The sequence below is a fragment of the Symphalangus syndactylus genome, chromosome 18 (genome assembly GCF_028878055.3).
Source record: "Symphalangus syndactylus isolate Jambi chromosome 18, NHGRI_mSymSyn1-v2.1_pri, whole genome shotgun sequence".
Taxonomy (NCBI): domain Eukaryota; kingdom Metazoa; phylum Chordata; class Mammalia; order Primates; family Hylobatidae; genus Symphalangus; species Symphalangus syndactylus.
The window spans coordinates 30869309-30892538 of record NC_072440.2 but is presented as its reverse complement, the minus strand read 5'-3'; the positions used below and the strand labels follow the sequence as shown (position 1 = coordinate 30892538).

Sequence of the window (23230 nt, the reverse complement as noted above, 5' to 3'; positions counted from 1 at the left end):
TTATCAACTAGTTTTATGTAATATTCTAAATCATTTGTTGTCATTTCAACAATGTTCACAGCATCTTCACTGGAAGTAGATTCCATCTTAAGAAACTACTTTCTTTGCTCATTCATAAAAAGCAACCTCTCATTCATTCAAGTTGGATCATAAGATTGCAGGAATTCAGTCACATCTTCAGTCTTCATTTCTAATTCTGGTTCTCTTGTTATTTCTAACACATCTGCGTTACTTCCTCCACTGAAGCCTTGAACCCCTCCAGGTCATCCATGAGGGTGGGAATCAACTTCTTCCAACCTCCTGTTAATGTTGGTATTTTGACCTCCTCCCATGAATCACAAATGTTCTTAATGGTATTTATAATGCTGAATCCTTTCCAGAAGGTTTTTCAATTTACTTTGCCAAGATCCAGCAGAGAGATCACTCTCTATGGCAGCTATAGCCTTATGAAATGTATTTCCCAAATAACAAGACTTGAAAGTTGAAATTGCTCCTTGATCCATGGGCTACTGAATGGATGTTGTGTTAGCAGGTATGAAAACAATATTGACCTCCTTGCACATTTCCATCAGAAGTCTTAGGTGACCAGGTGCATTGTCAATGATTGGTAATATTTTGAAAGGAATCTTTTTCTCTGAGCAATAGGCCTCAACAGTAGGCTTAAAATAGTCAGCGAACCATGCTATAAACAAATTTGCTGTCATCCAGTCTTTGTTCTTTCACTTATAGAGCACAGGCAGCATGAATTTAGCATAATTCTTAAAGGCCCTAAGATTTTCAGAATAGATGAGCTTCAACTTAAAGCCACCAGCTGCATTAGCCCCTAATAAGAGTCAGCCTGTCCTTTTAAGTTTTGAAACAAGACTTCTCTCTAGCTGTAAAAGTTCTAGATGTCATCTTACTCCAATATAAAGCTATTTCATCTACATTGAAAGTCTATTGTTTAGCTCCCTTCATCAATGATCTTAACTAGATTTTCTAGATAACTTGCTGCAGCTCCTCCATCAGCACTTGCTGTTTCCCCGTGCATATTTATGTTGTAGAGACAGTTTCTTTCCTTAAACCTCATGAACCAACTTCTGCTAGGTTCCAACTTTTCTTCTGTAGGCTTCTTATCTTTCTCAGCCTTCAAAGAATTGAAGAGAGTTAGGCCCTTGTCCTAGGTTAGGCTTTGGTTTAGGAGAATGTTATGGCTGGTTTGACCTTCTATCTAGACCACTAAAACTTTCTCCATATCAGCAATAAGGCTCTTTTTGCTTTCTTATCATTCATGTGTTCACAGGAGAAGCTCTTTTAATTTTCCTCAACAATTTTTCCTTTGCATTCAGGATTTGGCTATTTGGCACAAGAGGCCTAGCTTTCAGCTTCTCTCAGCTGTTGACATGCCTTCTTCACTAAGCTTAATCATTTCTAGTTTTTGAATTAAAATGAGATGTGAGAGTTTTCCTTTCACTTGAACATGTAGAGGTCATTGTAGGGTTATTAACTGTACTAATTCTAATATTGGTGTATCTCAAGGAATAGGGAGGCTTGAGGAGAGGGACGGAGATGGAGGAATAGCCAGTTGGTGGAGCAGTCAGAACATTCACACCAGTTATAGACTAAGTTTGCTATCTTACATGGACATGGTTCATAGTGCCCCAAAACAATTACAATAGTAACATCAAATATCACTAATTACAGACCACCATAACAGATATAATAATAATGAAAAGTTTTAAATATTGCAAGAATTACCAAAATGTGACACAGACACAAAGTGAGCACATGCTTTTGAAAAAAATGGCCCTAATGGACTTGTTCAATGCAGTGTTGCCACAAATCTTCAATTTGGAAAAAACACAATATCTATAAGATGCAATAAAGTTAAATGCAATAAAATGAGGTATGCCTCATTTTAGATTTTTTTTCTCAAAGGAGAGGAAGGTCCTCTGGTTGAATGGAGAAGTTAGGGTAAGATAGAAGAAGATGGAGTGTCTAGACCTCTGCCCACTTAGTTTATCCATCATCTTTGCCCTCGATAGTACCCCCAAAGGATCTTCTTGGAACAAAGGGACTCTACAGAGGAGACATGAAACATCAATCATTTGATCATTCTCTTTGCCCATGTCAGGCTTTTTGTCACAGCAGACAGTATCATCCAATTCCCATTAAAGAAACACTGGAATTCTATTTGACTCATTTCAATCCTTTCTTTAGCATAATCAATCTGTTATTGCAGCATGCTGTTTTTTTACTTTACAACTGTGCTTCTGTGATATAAAATAACCAGCTAAAAACAGACAAAGTCACCCCAACAACTCATCTGTATAAGAACAATAATCCAAGAATTGAAATAAATTTCTAGATGCTTTGACTAAATTTTCCAGTTATCGTCTAGACATCACTATCATATAGATATAGCCAACACTCTTCCATGTCAGCCCTTCCTCTCTGGGTTGGTTCAGAAGAATGTTCTCACCATCAGGGACAAGAACCACTGCTGTGACTCATAAGCCTTCTCTTTGCCCCTATTAGTATGACTATCTGTAAGGGTACACAGCACCTCCTGTAGCCATACCTCCAATTGGTATGTGAGGAGTGTCCTTGGATAGACTTTTCATATTAATTTAAATTCTCATAATTCTTGCCCACCAGTGGATATCTTTGACATACTTCCTGGCTTCTATCTGGGAGTAATGACTTACTATGATTTTGCCCCCAACCATTCTCCATGAAAGACCCTTTATTTTGGAAGAGTCACCACAGAGCCATCCCAGAGCACATGGAGGACATCATTGATGAGCAAAAAAAAAAAAAAAAAAAAAAAAAAAAACTCTAGACCAGTGCTAACAAAAGCTATCTTTCACCCATAAACATAATTCTGACAAGTCTTCTCACCAAAAGTTATTCACCTGTACAAATGCCACCAAAACTAATAAGTGAGTTTAGCAAGGCAACAGGATTCAAGACCAACATACAAAAATAAACTAGATTTCTATATACTGGCAACAAAAAATCACAAATTGAAAAAAAAAGTATCATTTGTAAACCATCCAAACAAATGAAATACTTAAGGATAATTCTGACAAAAGACTCTGCAAGGCCTGCACTGAAAATGATAAAACGTTGCTAGGCTAATTTTAAAAGATCTAAATAAAAATCATATCCATGAGTTGGAAGACTCAGTAGTGTTAGGGTGCTAATTCTCTCCAAATGATCTAGAGTCAATGCAATTCCGATCAAAACCCCAGAAATTAGCAAACTAAAATTCATATGAAATTGCGAGGGAAAGAATAACCAAAACAATCTGACAAAAAAAGAACAAAGTTGGAGGACTAACAGCACCTATTTTCAAGGTTTACCCTAAGCTAGTAATCAAAACACTCTGCTATTGGTGTAAATATAGACAAATAGATCAATGGAACAGAATAAAGAATACAGAAATTGAATACAGAAATTGACCCATAAATATATGGATTTTTTAATGGGCAAAGGCAATTTGGTAGAGAAAGAATAGTCTTTTCAACAAAGGGCACTGGAATTATTAAATTACTATATGAGGAGGAGGAGGAGGAGGAGGGGAAGGAAGAGGAAGAACTTTAGTCCATACCTCACACTATATACAATAATGGTTCATACACCTAAAACTATATGAAAATAAACCTACTACTATGAAACTTCTGGAAGAAACCACATAAAATTTTTGTGATCTTGAGTTAGACAAAGATTTCTTAAATATGGTGCCAAAAGCACTATTCATAAAAGGAAAAAAAATCCATAAATTAGACTTCATCAAAACTAAAAACATCTGCTCCTTAAAGGACACTGTTACCTGGGAAACAAAATAATATGTACAAACCCCCATGGCACGTGTTTCCCTATGTAGCAAACCTTCACCTGTACCTCCAAACCTAAAATAAAAGTTAAATAAATAAATAAATAAAAGACAGTGCTAGGTAATTAAAAGACAAATCACAGACTGGAAGAAAATATTTACAGTCTGTTAAAGGACTTTCAACCAAAATATGTAAAGAACTCTTAAAATCAATAAGAATACAAGCAACTCAACAAAAGGGGGCAAAAGATTTGAACAAAGAAGATATATGGGTGGCAAATAAGCACATATTCGACATCGTTAATCATTAAGGACATAAACATTAAACCCACACTGATGTGCCACTACATACCTATTTGAATGGCTAAAATTATAAAAACTGAGCATAGCAAGTGCTAGTGAGGATGTAGAGCAAATGGAACATTCATACACTTCAAGTGGGAGTGGAAGATTGTACAACCACTTTGGAAAACAGTTTGGCAGTTTCATAAATAAAGATGTACCTACCAGATCATCCAGCAATTATGTTACTGAGTATTTACCCAAAAGCACATTTCCATAAAAAGGCATGAACAAAAATGTTCCTAGCAGCTTTATTTAAATAGTCAAAAACTGGAAACAACTCAAATATCTACCAACAGATAAACACTCTGTGGTATATCCATACAATGGAATACTACTCAGCAGTAAAAAGGGATAAACTATTGATGTATGAAAAACCATGAACTTCAAAATAATTATTCTGAGTAAAAGGAGCCCAGCCGCTACCCCTCAAAAAAGAGTACATACTGAATCATTCCATTTACATAAAATTCTAAAAAATACTAACTAATCTATAATGACAGAAATCAGATCAACTGTTGCCTGGGGACAATGGAACAAGGTAAGGAATTTAAAACATTCAAGAAAACTTTTGAAAGTGCTGGATCTGCTCATCATCATGATTGTGATAATGTCTCACAGGTGCATACATGTCAAAATGCACCCAACTATGTACTTTAAATATGTGTACTTTATCTGCCAGTGCTACTGTGTCAATTATACTTTGATAAAGCTGTTCATATAAAACTGAAAAAGTTCAAAAGGAAATATTTAGGAAGGATAATTAATTTTATTTGGTCTAGTCTCTGCAGTGGTCATATGTAAACAGTTGTTTGACAGCTGAAAATTAAATGACAACAGTCTTAATCTTTAGTGAGGCTGTTGAAAAACATCAAATGGAACCCAGTTCATAACCTATAGCAAACACCTTCAATTCACCATCTCCTCATCTTATTTATCTTTCATAGATGCCCAGGGCTGCCCCTAAAAGACTCTTTCCTTCTCTAAACACCCCGAATTCTCTCTTCCTTAGCCTTGCCCTGGAAACTGACTGTGGTCATTTTCCCCATCTGTCCCCTGCCTTCCTAGAGATATTCTCCAGTTACTCTGTCGCTGCCTCCCCCAGCACCTTTATTCTTCTCGACTCTGATCTACTCCTTCTAGCTCAGCATTTTTCTATCCGTTATCCTAAGCCGCATAACTGAAACCCCAGAGGCCAAAAAGTAAAAATAATCTTCTTTGGAAGCAGAATGAGTAGAGGCAGAGAGGAATGCTGAGTGTAACAGCGGGGTGTTGGAGGGGAATCTCTTATTTTAAAAAGAAAAGATTGGTCCCAAGATCCTGGTCCCCTCTCTGCTCAGAGATCCTCTCTCTGCTCACGTCTCTCCTCATTCATTTTCACAGGCAAAGAGACTCGGTTTTGCTCCATTCAGTCTTCTCATTCTGACTCTAAACTGCATCCCTATCCCTGAAACACATTGCCCCTTCCCAGCGCACAATGCCCATTCTCTTTCTACTGCTGTTTTAGGCTTTTTTTTTTTTTTTTTTTTTTTGCCTCTTCTCAACCCCTCCCAAGCCACTAGAAGAGAAATAACCCATTTCATCGTTTTAAATAGCTCTCTCTTCACATGTATCTTTGGACTTGTAGATGATGCAAATTCTTTATGTTGGATATGTTTGTTCCCCAAACCTCATGTGGAAATTTGATCCCCAGTGTTGGAGGTGGAGCTTAATGAGAAGTGCTTGGGTCATGGGGGTGGAGCCCTAATGAATGGCTTGGTTCATCCTCAGGGTAATGATGAAGTTCTCACTCTCATTTCTGCAGGAGTTGGTTGTTAAAAAGAGCCAGCACCTCCTCTTTCTCTCTTTCTAGCCATGAGATCTCCGCATATACCAGCTACCCTTTTTCTGCTGCCATGTATGGAAGCTGCCTGAGTCCCTCACCAGGAACAGATGGTGGCTCCATGCTTCTCATACAGCCTGCAGATCCCTGAGCTAAATAAACCTCTTTTCTTTATAAATTACCCAGCCTCAAGTATTCCTCTATGGCAACACAAATGGACTAAGACAGTGAGTTAGTAGTAGTTTCTAAATTGAAAGTACTAATAGAGTTTACTAAATATTTAATTACATATTCAGTTAAGAAATCTGGAAGCCACACTTTTGGAAATCCTGTAAAACTTTTATTAAGCGTGAGTACATAAGATAGAATTTCAGTAGTTTTCAGGAAAGACAGTTTGTGAATAGTGTTATCACTGATGCTGTCTTCAATTGGTCATGGTTTTCAACCACTGTTATTCAAAATTATCCCACCTGTTCTCGGTAGAAAATCACTCAGTAATAGCAAATTGAAAATTCAAAAATATTTTAAATGACCCAGCAGTTCCAATTCTGTGGAATATGCTCCACAAAAAATAGTTGGCAATGTTCATCAAAAGACATGTATAAGAATGTTCATAACGTTCTTATAATACATATATTCTTATAACATATTCTTATAACTAAGAATAACATATATTCTATATAACATATATTCTTGTAACAAAGCTTCATAACACAGCTTTGTCTTATAATAGCTAAAAATTGGTAACAACCCAAATACCCATCATAGAATAATAAATAAATGGTGGAATATTTATGAAGTTGACTACTACACAGCAATGAAAAAGAACAAACTACTTTTACATACTTTTTTATGGAGCAACATGGGTGAATCTCACATACATAAAGATGAGCGATGGATTGCCGGCAAGACGGCAGAAGAGGAACAGCTCCAGGCTGCAGCTCCCAGTGAGACCAACACAGAAAGCAGGTGATTTCTGCATTTCCAACTGAGGTACCCAGTTCATCTCACTGGGACTAGGTAGACAGTGGGTGCAGCCCATGGAGAGTGGGCAGAAGCAGGGTGGGGCATTGCTTCACCCAGGAAGTGCAAGGGGTCGGGGAACTCCCTCCCCTAGCCAAGGGAAGCCGTGAGGAATTGTGCTGCGAGGAATGGTGCATTCCAGCCCAGAGAGTATGCTTTCCCCATGGTCTTCACAACCCACAGACCAGGAGATTCCCTCAGGTGCCTACACCACCGGGGCCCAGGGTTTCCAGCACAAAACTGGGCGGCCATTTGGGCAGACACCAAGCTAGCTGCGGGAGTTTTTTTGTACCCCAGTGGCACCTGGAACGCCAGCGAGGCAGAACCATTCACTCACCTGGAAAGATGGCACTGAAGCCAGGGAGCCGAGTGGTCTAGCTCAGCGGATTCCACCCCCATGGAGCCCAGCAAGCTAAGATCCACTGGCTTGAAATTCTCGCTGCCAGCACAGCAGTCTGAAGTCGACCTGGGATGCTCGAGCTTTGTGGCGGGAGGGGCATCCACCATTACTGAGGCTTGAGCAGGTGGTTTTCCCCTCACAGTGTAAACAAAACCACTGGGAAGTTCCAACTGGGCAGAGCTCACCACAGCACCACAAACCCATTGTAGCCAGACTGCCTCTCTAGATTCCTCCTCTCTGGGCAAGGCATCTCTGAAAGAAAGGCCACAGTGCCAGTCAGGGGCTTATAGATAAAACTCCCATCTCCCTGGGATAGAGCACCTGTGGAAAGGGGCAGCTGTGGGTGCAGCTTCAGCAGACTTAAACGTTTCTGCCTGATGGCTCTGAAGAGAGCAGCAGATCTCCCAGCACAGTGCTCGAGCTCTGCTAAGGGACTGACTGCCTCCTAAAGTGGGTCCCTGATCCCCATGCCTCCTGACTGGGAGATACCTCCCAGCAGAGGTTGACAGACACCTCCTACAAGAGTGGTCCGGCTGGCATCTAGTGGGTGCCCCTCTGGGATGAAGCTTGCAGAGGAAGGAGCAGGCAGCAATCTGCTGTTCTGCAGCCTCCACTGGTGATACCCAGACAAACAGGGTCTGGAGTGGACCTACAGCAAACTCCAGCATAGCTGCAGAAGAGGGGCTTGACTGTTAGAGGAAAACCAACAAAAAGAAAGCAATAGCATCAACATCAACACAAAGGACACCCATGCAAAAACCCCATCCAAAGGTTGCCAACATCAAAGAGCAAAGAAGATAAATCCACAAAGATGAGGAAAAACCAATGCAAAAAAATACCCTGAAAATTCCAAAAACCAGAACACGTCTTCTCCAAAGGATCACAACTCCTCGCCAGCAGGGGCACAAAACTGGACAGAGAATGAGTTTGACGAATTGACAGAAGTAGGCTTCAGAAGGTGGGTAATAACAAACTCCTCCAAGCTAAAGGAGCATGTTCTAACCCAATGCAAGGAAGCTAAGAACGTTGAGAAAAGATTAGACAAATTGCTAACTAGAATAACCAGTTCAGAGAAGAACATAAACAACCTGATGGAGTTGAAAAACACAGCACGAGAACTTCATGAAGCATACACAAGTATCAATAGCTGAATTGATCAAGTGGAAGAAAGGATATCAGAGACTGAAGATCAACTTAATGAAATAAAACATGAAGACAAGGTTAAAGAAACCAGAATGAAAAGGAACGAACAAAGTCTCCAAGAAATATGGGACTGTGTGAAGAGATCAAACCTATGTTTGATTGGTGCACCTGAAAGTGATGGGGAGAATGGAACCAAGTTGGAAAACACACTTCAGGATATTATTCAGGAGAACTTCCCCAACCCAGCAAGAGAGGCCAACATTCAAATTCAGGAAACACAGAGAACACCACTAAGATACTCCTCGAGAAGAGCAACCCCAAGACACATAATCATCAGATTTACCAAGGCTGAAATGAAGGAAAAAATATTAAGGGAAGCCAGAGAGAAAGGTCAGGTTACCCACAAAGGGAAACCCGTCAGACTAACAGCGGATCTCTTGGCAGAAACCCTACAAGCCAGAAGAGAGTGGGGGCCAATATTCAACATTCTTAAAGAACAGAATTTTCAACTCAGAATTTCATATCCAGCCAAACTAAGCTTCATAAGTGAAGGAGAAATAAAATCCTTTACAGACAAGTGAATGTTGAGGGATTTTGTCACCACCAGGCCTACTTTACAAGAGCTCCTGAAGGAAGCACTAAATATGGAAATGAAAAACCCCACCAGCCACTGCAAAAACATACCAAAATGTAAAGACCATCAACACTATAAAGAAACTGCATCAACTAATGGACAAAATAACCAGCTAGCATCATAATGACAGGATCAAATTCTCACATAACAATATTAACCTTAAATGTAAACAAGCTAAATGCTCCAGTTAAAAGACACAGAAAGGCAAATTTGTTAAAGAGACAAGACCCATCAGTGTGCTGTATTCAGGAGACCCATTTCATGTGCAAAGACACACATAGGCTCAAAATAAAGGGATGGAAGAATAGTTACCAAGCAAATGAAAAGCAAAAAAAAAAAAGCAGGGGTTACAATCCTAGCCTCTGACAAAACAGACCTTAAGCCAACAAAGATCAAAAAGGACACAGAAGGGTATTACATAATGGTGAAGGGATCAATGCAACAAGAAGAGCTAACTATCCTAAATATATATGCACCGAATACAGGAGCACCCAGATTCATAAAGCAAGTTCTTAGAGACCTACAAAGAGACTTAGACTCCCATGCAATAATAGTGGGAGACTTTAACATTCCCACTGTCAATATTAGACAGATCAATGAGATAGAAAATTCACAAGGATATCTAGGACTTGAACTCAGCTCTAGACCAAGCAGACCTAACAGACATCTACAGAACAATCCACCCCAAATCAACAGAATATACATTCTTCTCAGCACCACATTGCACTTATTCTAAAATTGACCACATAATTGAAAGTAAAACACTCCTCAGCAAATGCAAAACAGAAATCATAACAGACAGTCTCTCAGACCACAGTGCAATCAAATTAGAACTCAGGATTAAGAAACTCACTCAAAATGGCACAGCTACATGGAAACTGAACAACCTGCTCCTGAATGACTACTGGGTAAATAAAAAACTTAAGGCAGAAATAAATAACTTCTTTGAAACCAATGAGAACAGACACACAACATACCAGAATCTCTGGGACACAGCTAAAGCAATGTTTAGGGGAAATTTATAGCACTGAATGCCCACAGGAGGAGGAGGGAAAGATCTAAAATCGACATCATAACATCACAATTAAAAGAACTAGAGAAGCAAGAGCAAACAAATTCAAAAGCTAGTAGAAGGCAAGAAATAACTAAGATCAGAGCAGAACTGAAGGAGATGGAGACACGAAACACCCTTCAAAAAAAAAATCAATGAATCCAGGAGCCAGTTTTTTTAAAAGATTAACAAAAATAGATAGACTGCTAGCCAGACTCGATAAAGAAGAAAAGAGAGAAGAATCAAATAGACACAATAAAAAATAATAAAGGGGATATATCAGCACTGGTCCCACAGAAATACAAACTACCATCAGATAATACTGTAAACACCTCTATGCAAATAAACTAGAAAATCTAGAAGAAATGGATAAATTCCTGGACACATACACCCTCCCAAGACTAAACCAGGAAGAAGTTGAATCCCTGAATAGGCCAATAACAAGTTCTGAAATTGAGGCAGTAATTAATAGCCTACCAACCAATAAAAGCCCAGGACAAGACAGATTCACAGCCAAATTCTACCACAGGTACAAAGAAGAGCTGGTACCATTCCTTCTGAAACTACTCCAAACTACAGAAAAAGAGGGACTCCTCCATAAGTCATTTTATGAGGCCAGCATCATCCTGATACCAAAACCTGCCAGAGACACACACAAAAAAGAAAATTTCAGACCAATATCCCTGATGAACATAGATGCAAAAATCCTCAATAAAATACTGGCAAACCAAATCCAGCAGCACATCAAAAAGCTTATCCACCAAGATCAAGTCGGCTCCATCCTGGGATGCAAGGCTGGTTCAACATACGCAAATCAATAAATGTAATCTATCACATAAACAAAACCAATGACAAAAACCACATGATTATCTCAATAGATGCAGAAAAGGCCTTCGACAAAATTCAACAGTGCTTCAGGCTAAAAACTCTTAGTAAACTAGGTGTTGATGGAATGTATCTCAAAATAATAAGAGCTATTTATGATAAACCCACAACCGATATCATACTGAATGAGCAAAACTGGAAGCATTCCCTTTCAAAAACAGCATAAGACAAGGATGCCCTCTCTCACCATTCCTATTCAATATAGTATGGGAAGTTCTGGCCAGGGCAGTCAGGCAAAAGAAAGAAATAACGGGTATTCAAATAGGAAAAGAGGAAGTCAAATTGTCTCTGTTTGCAGATGATGTGATTGTATACTTAGAAAACCCCATCATCTCAGCCCAAAATCTTCTTAAGCTGATAACTAACTTCAGCAAAGTCTCAGGATACAAAAATCAATGTGCAAAAATCACAGGCATTCCTATATGCCAATAACAGACAAACAGAGAGCCAAATCATGAATGAATTCCCATTCACAATTGCTACAGAGAGAATAAAATACCTGGGAATACAACTTACAAGGGATGCGAAGGACCTCTTCAAGGAGAACTACAAACCACTGCTCAAGGAAATAAAAGAGGACACAAACAAATGGAAAAACATTCCATGCTCATGAATAGGAAGAATCAATATAATGAAAATGACCATACTGCCCAAGGTAATTTGTAGATTCAATGCCATCCCCATCAAGCTACCATTGACTTTCTTCACAGAATTGGAAAAAACTACTTCATATGGAACCAACAAAGAGCCCACATAGCCAAGACAATCCTAAGCAAAAAAAAAAAAAAGAAGCTGGAAGCATCATGCTACCTGACTTCAAACTATACTACACGGCTACAGTAACCAAAACAGCCAGTTTGGGTTACCAATACTGGTACCAAAACAGATATATAAGCCAATGGAACAGAACAGAAGCCTCAGAAATAACACCACACAGCTACAACCATCTGATCTTTGACAAAACTGACAAAAATAAGCAATGGGGAAAGGATTCCCTATTCAATAAATGGCGTTGGGAAAACTAGCTAGCCATAGGCAGAAAACTGAAACTGGACCCCTTCCTTACACCTTATACAAAAATTAACTCAAGATGGATTAAAGACTTAAACATAAGACCTAAAACCATAAAAACGCTAAAAGAAAACCTAAGCAATACCATTCAGGACATAGGCATGGGCAAAGACTTCATGACTAAAACACAAAAGGCAATCACAACAAAAGCCAAAATTGACAAATGGGATCTACTTAGACTAAAGAGCTTCTGCACAGCAAGAGAAACTATCATCCCAGTGAACAGGCAACCTACAGAATGGGAGAAAATTTTTGCAATCTATCCATCTGACAAAGGGCTAATATCCAGAATCTACAAGGAACTTAAACAAATTTACAAGAAGAAAACAAACAACCCCACAAAAAGTGGGCAAAGGATATGAACAGACACTTCTCAAAAGAAGACATTTATGCGGCCAACAAACATGAAAAAAAGCTCATCATCACTGGTCATTAGAGAAATGCAAATCAAAACCGCAATGAGATACTATCTCACGCCAGTTAGAATGGCAATCATTAAAAAGTCAGGAAACAACAGATGCTAGACAGGATGTGGAGAAATAGAAACACTTTTACACTGTTGGTGGGACTGTAAATTACATCAACCATTGTGGAAGTCAGTGTGGCGATTTCTCAAGGATCTAGAACCAGAAATACCATTTGACCCAGCCATCCCATTACTGGGTATATTCTCAAAGGATTATAAAGCATTCTACTATAAAGACACATGCACATGCATGTTTACTGAAGCACTATTCACAATAGCAAAGGCTTGGGACCAACCCAAATGCCCATCGATGATAGACTGGATAAAGAAAATGTGGCACATATATACCATGGAATACTATGCAGCCATAAAAATAATGAGTTCATGTCCTTTGCAGGAATGTGGATGAAGCTGGAAACCATCATTCTCAGCAAACTAACACAGGAACAGAAAACCAAACACTGCATGTTCTCACTCATAAGTGAGAGTTGGACAATGAGAATGTATGGGCACAGAGAGAGGAACATCACACACCAGGGCCTATCAGGGGGTAGGGGACACAGGAAGGGATAGCATTAGATGAAATACCTAATGTAGATGATGGGTTGATAGATGCAGCAAACCACCATGGCACATGTATACCCTATGTAACAAGCCTGCACGTTCTGCACATGTATCCAAGAACTTAAAGTATAATAATAATAAAAAGATAAGCAAAAGGAGCCAGATACAGAAGATATAATATCATGCGATTCCATTTATATGAAGATTCAACTTATATGAATTTATATGAAGTGTATTAGTTATAGACAAAACTAGTCTGTCGCTATAGAAGTCAAAGTAGTGATTATCTCTGCTGCGGAAATGTAAAAGGGCAAGAAAGAGCCTTCTGAGATATGGGAAATTGTCTACAACCCGATTTGAGTGATGATTCAACAGTGTGCATGTGTTTGTTGCTGTGAGTGTGTATAAATTCATTGAATTGTACAGTTAAGATCAATGCACTTTACACCATATATATGTATACTTATATGTATATTTAAAGAGAGAGAGAATAATTTCTGCATGCTTGACATTTAGCTGGGCCTTAGAGATACATTGATTGACAAAACACACAGTTTTATTCCCCTTGGTATAGTGTATTCCTGGTACCAGTTCAGTCTCTATACTCAGTAAATGGTTGGTAATCTGAACTGAGCTTTCTTCTTTTATACTAAGCATTTAGACTTTAAAAAATACATACTATTGCTGATGCTAATGGCAACAGCAGTGCTTCACTTTTCCTTGACAAACATGTTTTGTTTCATTTTAGGCTTTTTTAATCCAAGGTCATCCTGATGCCTCATTATGGAAAAATCCCAGAACCTGTCCTCCCTCCAGCAAAGGAGCTACGTGCACTTTCATCCTGCAGATTTCAAAATTGATGATCTGTGCTGCTAGCATTCTCCATATCCCATGGAGTTGTGTGCTACAATCCAGAGCAATGAATACACCTCTGAAAAATGATGCTTTCAAACCTGCCTCATGATGCAGTAAATTTAAAAGTACTCTTAATAATAATAAGGATCAACATTGACTTTAATATTCCTCAAGCCCATCACGTAATTTCATTAGCCACCCAGCACAGATGCAAGCAGGGGTGATGTCATACTTTTTCCCCTTGCTCTGAAACCTGAGTCAGGCGCCAGAGATGGAAACCAGTTTTACAGACTCTAATCGGATTAAAGCTCCTGGCAGCCTCTAATCAACAGGTGGTAGCTGGAGGAATCTCAAAATGTTCAAAGCCCTCTCTGGCCCCTTCATGGGCATGGCCTCACTCAAGTAGAAAGGAAGTTCAGGTGGTCTCTTTCTACAAGTGGGGAAAGTCTAAATGGTATGTCCTAGGGCACTGTGTTAGTTGCAGTTTTCCCCAGGACTCAGGTCCATGCATGAGAGAGGGATTGTCACTAATGCAGCAGCCTCAAGTTTTCTTTTCTGATCTTACCTAAAGGAAACCTCTAACTATTCACACAACCATCATACAGTAAACTAGCAGTTACAATCACAGGCTTTGGTGTCAGACACAGCTTGATCTAAAACCTAGCTCTTCCACTGACTAAACAACCTCTAGCAAGCTAGCCTACCTGTGTTAGACTCAATTTTCTCATCTATAAAGTGGGGATAATAACACCCACCTCACAGAAGTGTAGTGAGGAAAAAGAGAGTTAATGTGTACACAAAGGGCTTATGACATAGTCCTTGCCCTGTGTAGTTACATGCTGAACAAATGATTGCTAATAAAAAGAAACAAGCTATGATTAATAGCTACCAATTATCATTATGATTCTTAAAACTCTGAAATTCCTCTCACAATCAGAGAGAATTTTTTTTTGCCTTTATCATTTTACTTACCTGAACTTTCCCACCTCTCCAACTTAGCGCAAGTGGGAAGCCAGTGCCTAGACGTGCTCATAACCTCCAGGTTGCTTTAACAAGAACTTCAATAACACGGAAAATACAATGACCTCATCATCCCAATGTTGCAGAAGTAAAAATCAATGCTACTTAAAAAGCCTGACAATCAATCAAAGTCTAGCCAGATATCTGTGGAAGTCAAACAGACCATATAAAACTCAGATTCACCTAGGGATCTCATTAAAGTGCTGCAGCAGTAGTTCCCTGATGTAAGCTGGGAGTTTTCACTTGGCTTTTTTTTTTTTTTTTTTTCAAATATGGAGTCCCGGTGAGATCAGGGCTATATGTCTCCCCTGCAGCTGGCTCAGGAGCACTTTTATTGGCTGGATGCCCTCACTGGAATTACCAGTGCAAACGGTCATTCATACGTCAATGTCATCCCACCCTCCCGTGGTGACACAGACCTTCTCCTACTGAAACCACATACTGCTTTAGTCCAAAATAAGCTCTGAAAAAGTAACAAACATTATCTTATTTCATTTTATTTTACTTTATTTTATTTTATTTTTATTTTGAGACAGAGTCTCGCTCTGTTGCCAGGCTGGAGTGCAGTGGCGTGATCTCGGCTCACTGCAACCTCCGCCTCCTGGGTTCAAGTGATTCTCCTACCTCAGCCTCCCGAGTAGCTGGGATTACAGGCACACGCCACCACACTCAGCTAATTTTTGTATTTTTAGTAGACATGGGATTTCATCATGTTGGCCAGGATGGTCTCGATCTCTTGACCTCGTGATCCGCCCACCTCAGCCTCCCGAAGTGCTGGGATAATCCTTACCTGTTCCTCCTTTGCAGGGCAGATAGAACATGATAATTGGAGATGCATGAAATGTGATTAACGTCTCTGTGTAATCAGGACTTGCAACACAATTTTTTTTTTAACAGTGAAAATTTTACTGGAGATCATTGAAGACTGATAAACACTTGCCCTGGGTGGGTTACAACCAACTTTTCTTTTTTTTTTTTTTTAAGTTTTTTTAATTATACTTTAAGTTCTTGGATACATGTGTAAAACGTGCAGGTTTGTTACATAGGTATATACACGTGCCATGGTGGTTTGCTGCACCCATCACCCCGTCATCTACGTTAGGTATTTCTCCTAATGCTATCCCTCCCCTAGCACCCCCTCTCCCCAACAGGCCCCGGTGTGTGATGTTCCCCTCCCAGGGTCCATGCAACACACTTAATTTCTATTGCATAGTATTATAGGGGTTACAGAAAGCATAATTTTAAGATAATGGATTTATATTCTATGGGCTTCTTTCTAAAACCTTATAATTCAAATATGAATATAAGACAAACCCCCTCCCTGAGCTCAGGTCATTTTAAGAGATAACACCTACTATGGACCACATATTCTTTGAGGCACAAGAGATACAAAGATGGATAATGCATGAGCCTGCCCTTCTTCGGATTCTATGAGACCAGAAGGCACAGATCCCCCTAACTCCAGACCCAGTCCCCCAAAAAACACCAACAGGATTAAATACACACCATTGAGTTAATGGGACACACCATTGAATTAAAACTTTTTTTTTACTCTAGCAGTAAAGAAAATGACTAAACTCTGGATTATCTACTCCAGAACAATCAACTTAAAGAGTAGAAACTTAAACTACTATGGAAAAAAAATGATTGAACCAGAATAAGAAGGCCCGATGTTCCCAACAGCATTGGCAACCGATTCATTTAGAAACTCAGTAAAAGTCAACTCAGGAGCCCACTCCTTAGCCAACTTCATGTCCCATGCATACATGGAGGGGAAGGGAATGAATTTATACATTACAAATTACATCTTCAGACTGGGCACAGTGGCTCACGCCTGTAATCCCAGCACTTTGGGAGGCCGAGGCAGGTGGATCACTTGAGGTCAGGAGTTTAAGAGTAGCCTGGCCAACATGGTGAAACCCAGTCTCTATTAAAAATACAAAAATTAGCCAGGCGTGGTGGTGGGTGCCTGTGTTCCCAGCTACTTGGGAGGCTGAGGCAGGAGAATCCCTAGAACCCAGGAGGCAGAGATTGCAGTGAGCCGGGATCATGCCTCTGCACTACAGTCTGGGTGACAGAGTGAGACTCCATCTGAAAAAAACCAATTATGTCTTCTTCAATCCCTCAGGAACACACTCTCATTTCTTTAATTTGCCTCCCTATTTGTAAGTATAATATTAATACCTCCCTCCTGGGGTTGTTGTGAGGGTTAAATGAAGCAATATTTTTTTTTAGTCTAAAAAAGCACTTGGCTTATACTAGGGACTCACTGAATGATAGCTAATAGAAAATTCAGTACCAGGATCCTCAAAAACCATGTGACCACAGACACCATGCCCCCTGGCTAGCTTCTAGTTTTTCTTACTTTGAAGCAGGAGAAGCAGACTTCTTTCTGGTCACACCAGCCTAGAAAGATCTAAGCTGAGCTACTAGTACAAGAAGATCACGGGGCAATGATTCAACCTTGACAAAAGATCTAGAAACATAGCTAACAGAAAACACAAAGATGACAGGAATATCAATAATCTCAACAACTGTAAACAGGTTATGTTCCCTTATTAAAAGAACTTTCAAATTCACTTTTTAAGGCAAGCTCCATCTATATGCTATTTACAAGAGATGTGTGTAACACAAAATAATGCAGAAAGGTTGAAAACATACAGATGCCCAAAGAGAGACCAAATGCTATGGTCTGAATGTTTGTATCCCCCCCCAAAAATTCATGTGTTAAAATCGTAACCCCCAAGGTGATGGCATTAGGAGGTGAGGGCCTTTCAGAGTTGATTAGGGCATGAGAGTGAAACCCTCATGAATGGGGTTAGGGCTCTTATAGAAGCAAGCCAAGAGAGACCCCTTTCCACCTCTACCATGTGAGGACACAGTGAGAAAGCATTGTCTATGAACCAAGAAGCAGACTGTCTACAGACACTGAATCTGCCAGCACCTTGATCTTGGAATTCCCAGACCCCGGATATGTGAGAAATAGATTTCTGCTATGCATAAGCCACCTAGTTTATGGCATTTTATTGTAGCAGCCTGAAGGGACTAAGACAGCAGGCAAATATAAACAAAAAGAAAACAATATAGCAATATTAATATTACCTCAAATAGAATTCAAGGCAAAAAGCTCTATATGGGACAAAGAAAATTGTTTTATATTAATAAACAATAGATTCATCAGAATATATAGCAACCACGAACATTTTCACTCTGAATATCATGGCAGCAGATACACAGAGAGTAATTACAACACGTCAAGCACAATTCCAAGGTCATTGCATATAGCAACTCATAATCCTCCCAAGAACCCAGGAAAGTAGATGATGTGATTTTACAGTTGAGGAAATGTGTCCAAGGTCTGTCAACTCATGAGAGTAGAGCTAGTATTCAAACCAGGCAGCCTGGCATTAGCATCAATACTCTCAATTTTTTCACTATATTCTCTCCAAAAAGTAAAAAGTGTTAGAAGTTTTTTTAAAAGTTGGCCAGGTGTGGTGGCTCACACCTATAATCCCAGCACTTTAGGAGGCCAAGGCAGGAGGATTGCTGGAGCCCAGCAACACAGCGAGACCCTGTCTCTTTTAAAAGGAAAAATAAATTTAAAAAAAAATTGTCAAACCCATAGGTATAGTGGAAAAAGTTAGAAAACTATTCCCAAAATTTGTTGTGTCAAGATGACAAAAATAAATATATAAAAGATGTGAATAATACATATTATAAGCTTGAATTCATAGCAAATTATGATCTCTCTAAAAATGAGACACATTCTTTTTAAATGTTTATGAAACATTCATTTAAAATACATAAAGAGAGGCCGGGTGTGGTGGCTCACGCTTGTAATTCCAGCACTTTGGGAGGCCCAGGCAGGCAGATCACGAGGTCAGGAGATCGAGACCATCCTGGCTAACATGGTGAAATTCTGTCTCTACTAAAAGTACAAAAAAATTAGCCAGGCAGGCTGAGGCAGGAGAATGGAGTGAACCTGGGAGGCAGAGCTTGCAGTGAGCCGAGATCACGCCACTGCACTCCAGCCTGGGTGACAGAGCAAGACTCTGTCTCAAAAAAAAAAAAAAATACATAAAGAGAAATCACTTACTAGGCCACAGAAAAATGTCTCCATAAGTTTCTGACGGTAGAGTTCTTATAGGGTTCATTTACTGATTAAAACGAAATTAAATTCAAAACTTCATTGTTCTAAATAAGTCTGTGTCAAAGAATAAATAAAAACTTAATTTATAAATTATTTGAGAATTAACATATGTTGAAACACTAAATAGAAAATTCTATGGGAAGTAGCCAAAGTTTACTCAGGAAAAAAATCATATCCCTAAATAGGTTTTTTCCTAAAACAAGAAATGTCTAAAATAAATATTTTTGGAGAATTAGACTCAGAAGCTAGAAAAAGAACAACAAAATAAACAAAAGAAACCAATGAATTAGGAAGTTTAAAACAACTAGAATTGTTGAGTAAAACCAAGAGCTAGTTCTTTGGGGGAAAAAAAGGATTAAGGGATGTCTGACAAAGCTGACAAAACGGAAAAAAGTTTGAGAACACATACACTACATTAGCAATGAAAACATACATCTAACTACAGATAGGGAGGAGACTACTTTTAATAAAATAATACTATTTATATCCTTATGGCAATAATGTAAAGCCAAAGAAACTACTTTCTAAGTTACTACTACTAAAAAAAATTGAAATGATTGGTGAAATCAACTCCCCTCAAAACTTCCAGATGTTGAGTTTATTTAAAAAGTCATATAATGCTTTCAAGAACTCATTTCACAAGGCTAATGCAACCCTGATAGCAAAAGCTGAGAAAGTGAAAAAAGAACGAAAAGTCAAATTCATTTATTAATACATATATATGCAAACAACTTAAATATAATATTTACAAATAGAACCAACAACATATTAAAAGCACAATGTAACACCTTTAGCTAGGATTTATTTTAGGAATTCAAGGATAGGTAGTTAGAAAAAATATGTCAATGTAATTCACTAGATTAATAGATTAAAAATCAAATGGTCTTTTGATAAATGCGGAAAATGCAGTTGATAAAATGCTAAATCCATCCTGGGTTAAACTTATAGGTAAACTAGAAATAGAAGGAAACTTTAATATGATACAGATCTTTTTTCTTTCTTTTTTTTTTTTTTTTTTTTTTTAGCTTTTTTTTTTTTTTTTTTAATTATACTTTAGGGTTTTAGGGTACATGTGCACAATGTGCAGGTTTGTTACATATGTATCCATGTGCCATGTTGATTTCCTGCACCCATTAACTCGTCATTTAGCATTAGGTGTATCTCCTAATGCTGTCCCTCCCCCCTCCCCCCACCCCACAACAGTCCCCGGAGCGTGATGTTCCCCTTCCTGTGTCCATGAGTTCTCATTGTTCAATTCCCACCTATGAGTGAGAACATGCGATGTTTGGTTTTTTGTCCTTGCGATAGTTTACTGAGAATGATGTTTTCCAGTTTCATCCATGTCCCTACAAAGGACACGAACTCATCATTTTTTATGGCTGCATAGTATTCCATGGTGTATATGTGCCACATTTTCTTAATCCAGTCTATCGTTGTTGGACATTTGGGTTGGTTCCAACTCTTTGCTATTGTGAATAGTGCCACAATAAACATACGTGTGCATGTGTCTTTATAGCAGCATGATTTCTAGTCCTTTGGGTATATACCCAGTAATGGGATGGCTGGGTCAAATGGTATTTCTAGTTCTAGATCCCTGAGGAATCGCCACACTGACTTCCACAATGGTTGAACTAGTTTACAGTCCCACCAACAGTGTAAAAGTGTTCCTATTTCTCCACATCCTCTCCAGCACCTGTTGTTTCCTGCTTTTTTAATGATGGCCATTCTAACTGGTGTGAGATGGTATCTCACTGTGGTTTTGATTTGCATTTCTCTGATGGCCAGTGATGAGGAGCATTTCTTCATGTGTTTTTTGGCTGCATAAATGTCTTCTTTTGAGAAGTGTCTGTTCATGTCCTCTGCCCACTTTTTGATGGGGTTGTTTTTTTCTTGTAAATTTGTTTGTGTTCATTGTAGATTCTGGATATTAGCCCTTTGTCAGATGAGTAGGTTGCAAAAATTTTCTCCCATTGTGTAGGTTGCCTGTTCACTCTGATGATAGTTTCTTTTGCTGTGCAGAAGCTCTTTAGTTTAATGAGATCCCACTTGTCGATTTTGGCTTTTGTTGCCATTGCTTTTGGTGTTTTAGACATGAAGTCCTTGCCCACGCCTATGTCCTGAATGGTATTGCCTAGGTTTTCTTGTAGGATTTTAATGGTTTTAGGTCTAACATATAAGTCTTTAATCCATCTTGAATTAATTTTTGTATAAGGTGCAAGGAAGGGATCCAGTTGCAGCTTTCTACATATGGCTAGCCAGTTTTCCCAGCACCATTTATTAAATAGGGAATCCTTTCCCCATTTCTTGTTTTTGTCAGGTTTGTCAAAGATCAGATAGTTGTAGATATGCGGCATCATTTCTGAGGGCTCTGTTCTGTTCCATTGATCTATGTCTCTGTTGTGGTACCAGTACCATGCTGTTTTGGTTACTGTAGCCTTGTAGTATAGTTTAAAGTCAGGTAGCGTGATGCCTCCAGCTTTGTTCTTTTGGCTTAGGATTGACTTGGCGATGCGGGCTCTTTTTTGGTTCCATATGAACTTTAAAGTAGTTTTTTCCAATTCTGTGAAGAAAGTCATTGGTAGCTTGATGGGGATGGCATTGAATCTATAAATTACCTTGGGCAGTATGGCCATTTTCACGATATTGATTCTTCCAACCCATGAGCATGGAATGTTCTTCCATTTGTTTGTATCCTCTTTTATTTCATTGAGCAGTGGTTTGTAGTTCTCCTTGAAGAGGTCCTTCACATCCCTTGTAAGTTGGATTCCTAGGTATTTTATTCTCTTTGAAGCAATTGTGAATGGGAGTTCACTCATGATTTGGCTCTCTGTTTGTCTGTTATTGGTGTACAAGAATGCTTGTGATTTTTGCACATTAATTTTGTATCCTGAGACTTTGCTGAAGTTGCTAATCAGCTTAAGGAGATTTTGGGCTGAGACAATGGGGTTTTCTAGATATACAATCATGTCATCTGCAAACAGGGACAATTTGACTTCCTCTTTTCCTAATTGAATACCCTTTATTTCCTTCTCCTGCCTGATTGCTCTGGCCAGAACTTCCAGCACTATGTTGAATAGGAGCGGTGAGAGAGGGCATCCCTGTCTTTTGCCAGTTTTCAGAGGGAATGCTTCCAGTTTTTGCCCATTCAGTATGATATTGGCTGTGGGTTTGTCGTAGATAGCTCTTATTATTTTGAGATACGTCCCATCAATACCTAATTTATTGAGAGTTTTTAGCATGAAGGGTTGTTGAATTTTGTCAAAGGCCTTTTCTGCATCTATTGAGATAATCATGTGGTTTTTGTCTTTGGTTCTGTTTATATGCTGGATTACATTTATTGATTTGCGTATGTTGAACCAGCCTTGCATCCCAGGGATGAAGCCCACTTGATCATGGTGGATAAGCTTTTTGATGTGCTGCTGGATTCGGTTTGCCAGTATTTTATTGAGGATTTTTGCATCAATGTTCATCAAGGATATTGGTCTGAAATTCTCTTCTTTGGTTATGTCTCTGCCAGGTTTTGGTATCAGGACGATGCTGGCTTCGTAAAATGTGTTAGGGAGGATTCCCTCTTTTTCTATCGATTGGAATAGTTTCAGAAGGAATGGTACCAGTTCCTCCTTGTACCTCTGGTAGAATTCAGCTGTGAATCCATCAGGTCCTGGACTCTTTTTGGTTGGTAAGCTATTGATTATTGCCACAATTTCAGAACCTGTTATTGGTCTATTCAGGGATTCAACTTCTTCCTGGTTTAGTCTTGGGAGGGTGTATTTGTCGAGGAATTTATCCATTTCTTCTAGATTTTCTAGTTTATTTGCATAGAGGTGTTTGTAGTATTCTCTGATGGTAGATTGTATTTCTGTGGGATTGGTGGTGATATCCCCTTTTTCGTTTTTTATTGCATCTATTTGATTCTTCTCTCTTTTCTTCTTTATTAGTCTTGCTAGCGGTCTATCAATTTTGTTGATCTTTTCAAAAAACCAGCTC

General features: G+C 39.0%; 1 non-coding gene across 1 annotated transcript; it reads left to right on the top strand.

The window, feature by feature from the left end:
• Positions 1-15858: 15858 nt before the first annotated feature.
• On the top strand, positions 15859-15994 carry LOC129468698 (U8 small nucleolar RNA). The gene has a single exon (XR_008652776.1). It is a non-coding gene; the product is annotated as a U8 small nucleolar RNA (small nucleolar RNA).
• Positions 15995-23230: the final 7236 nt, after the last annotated feature.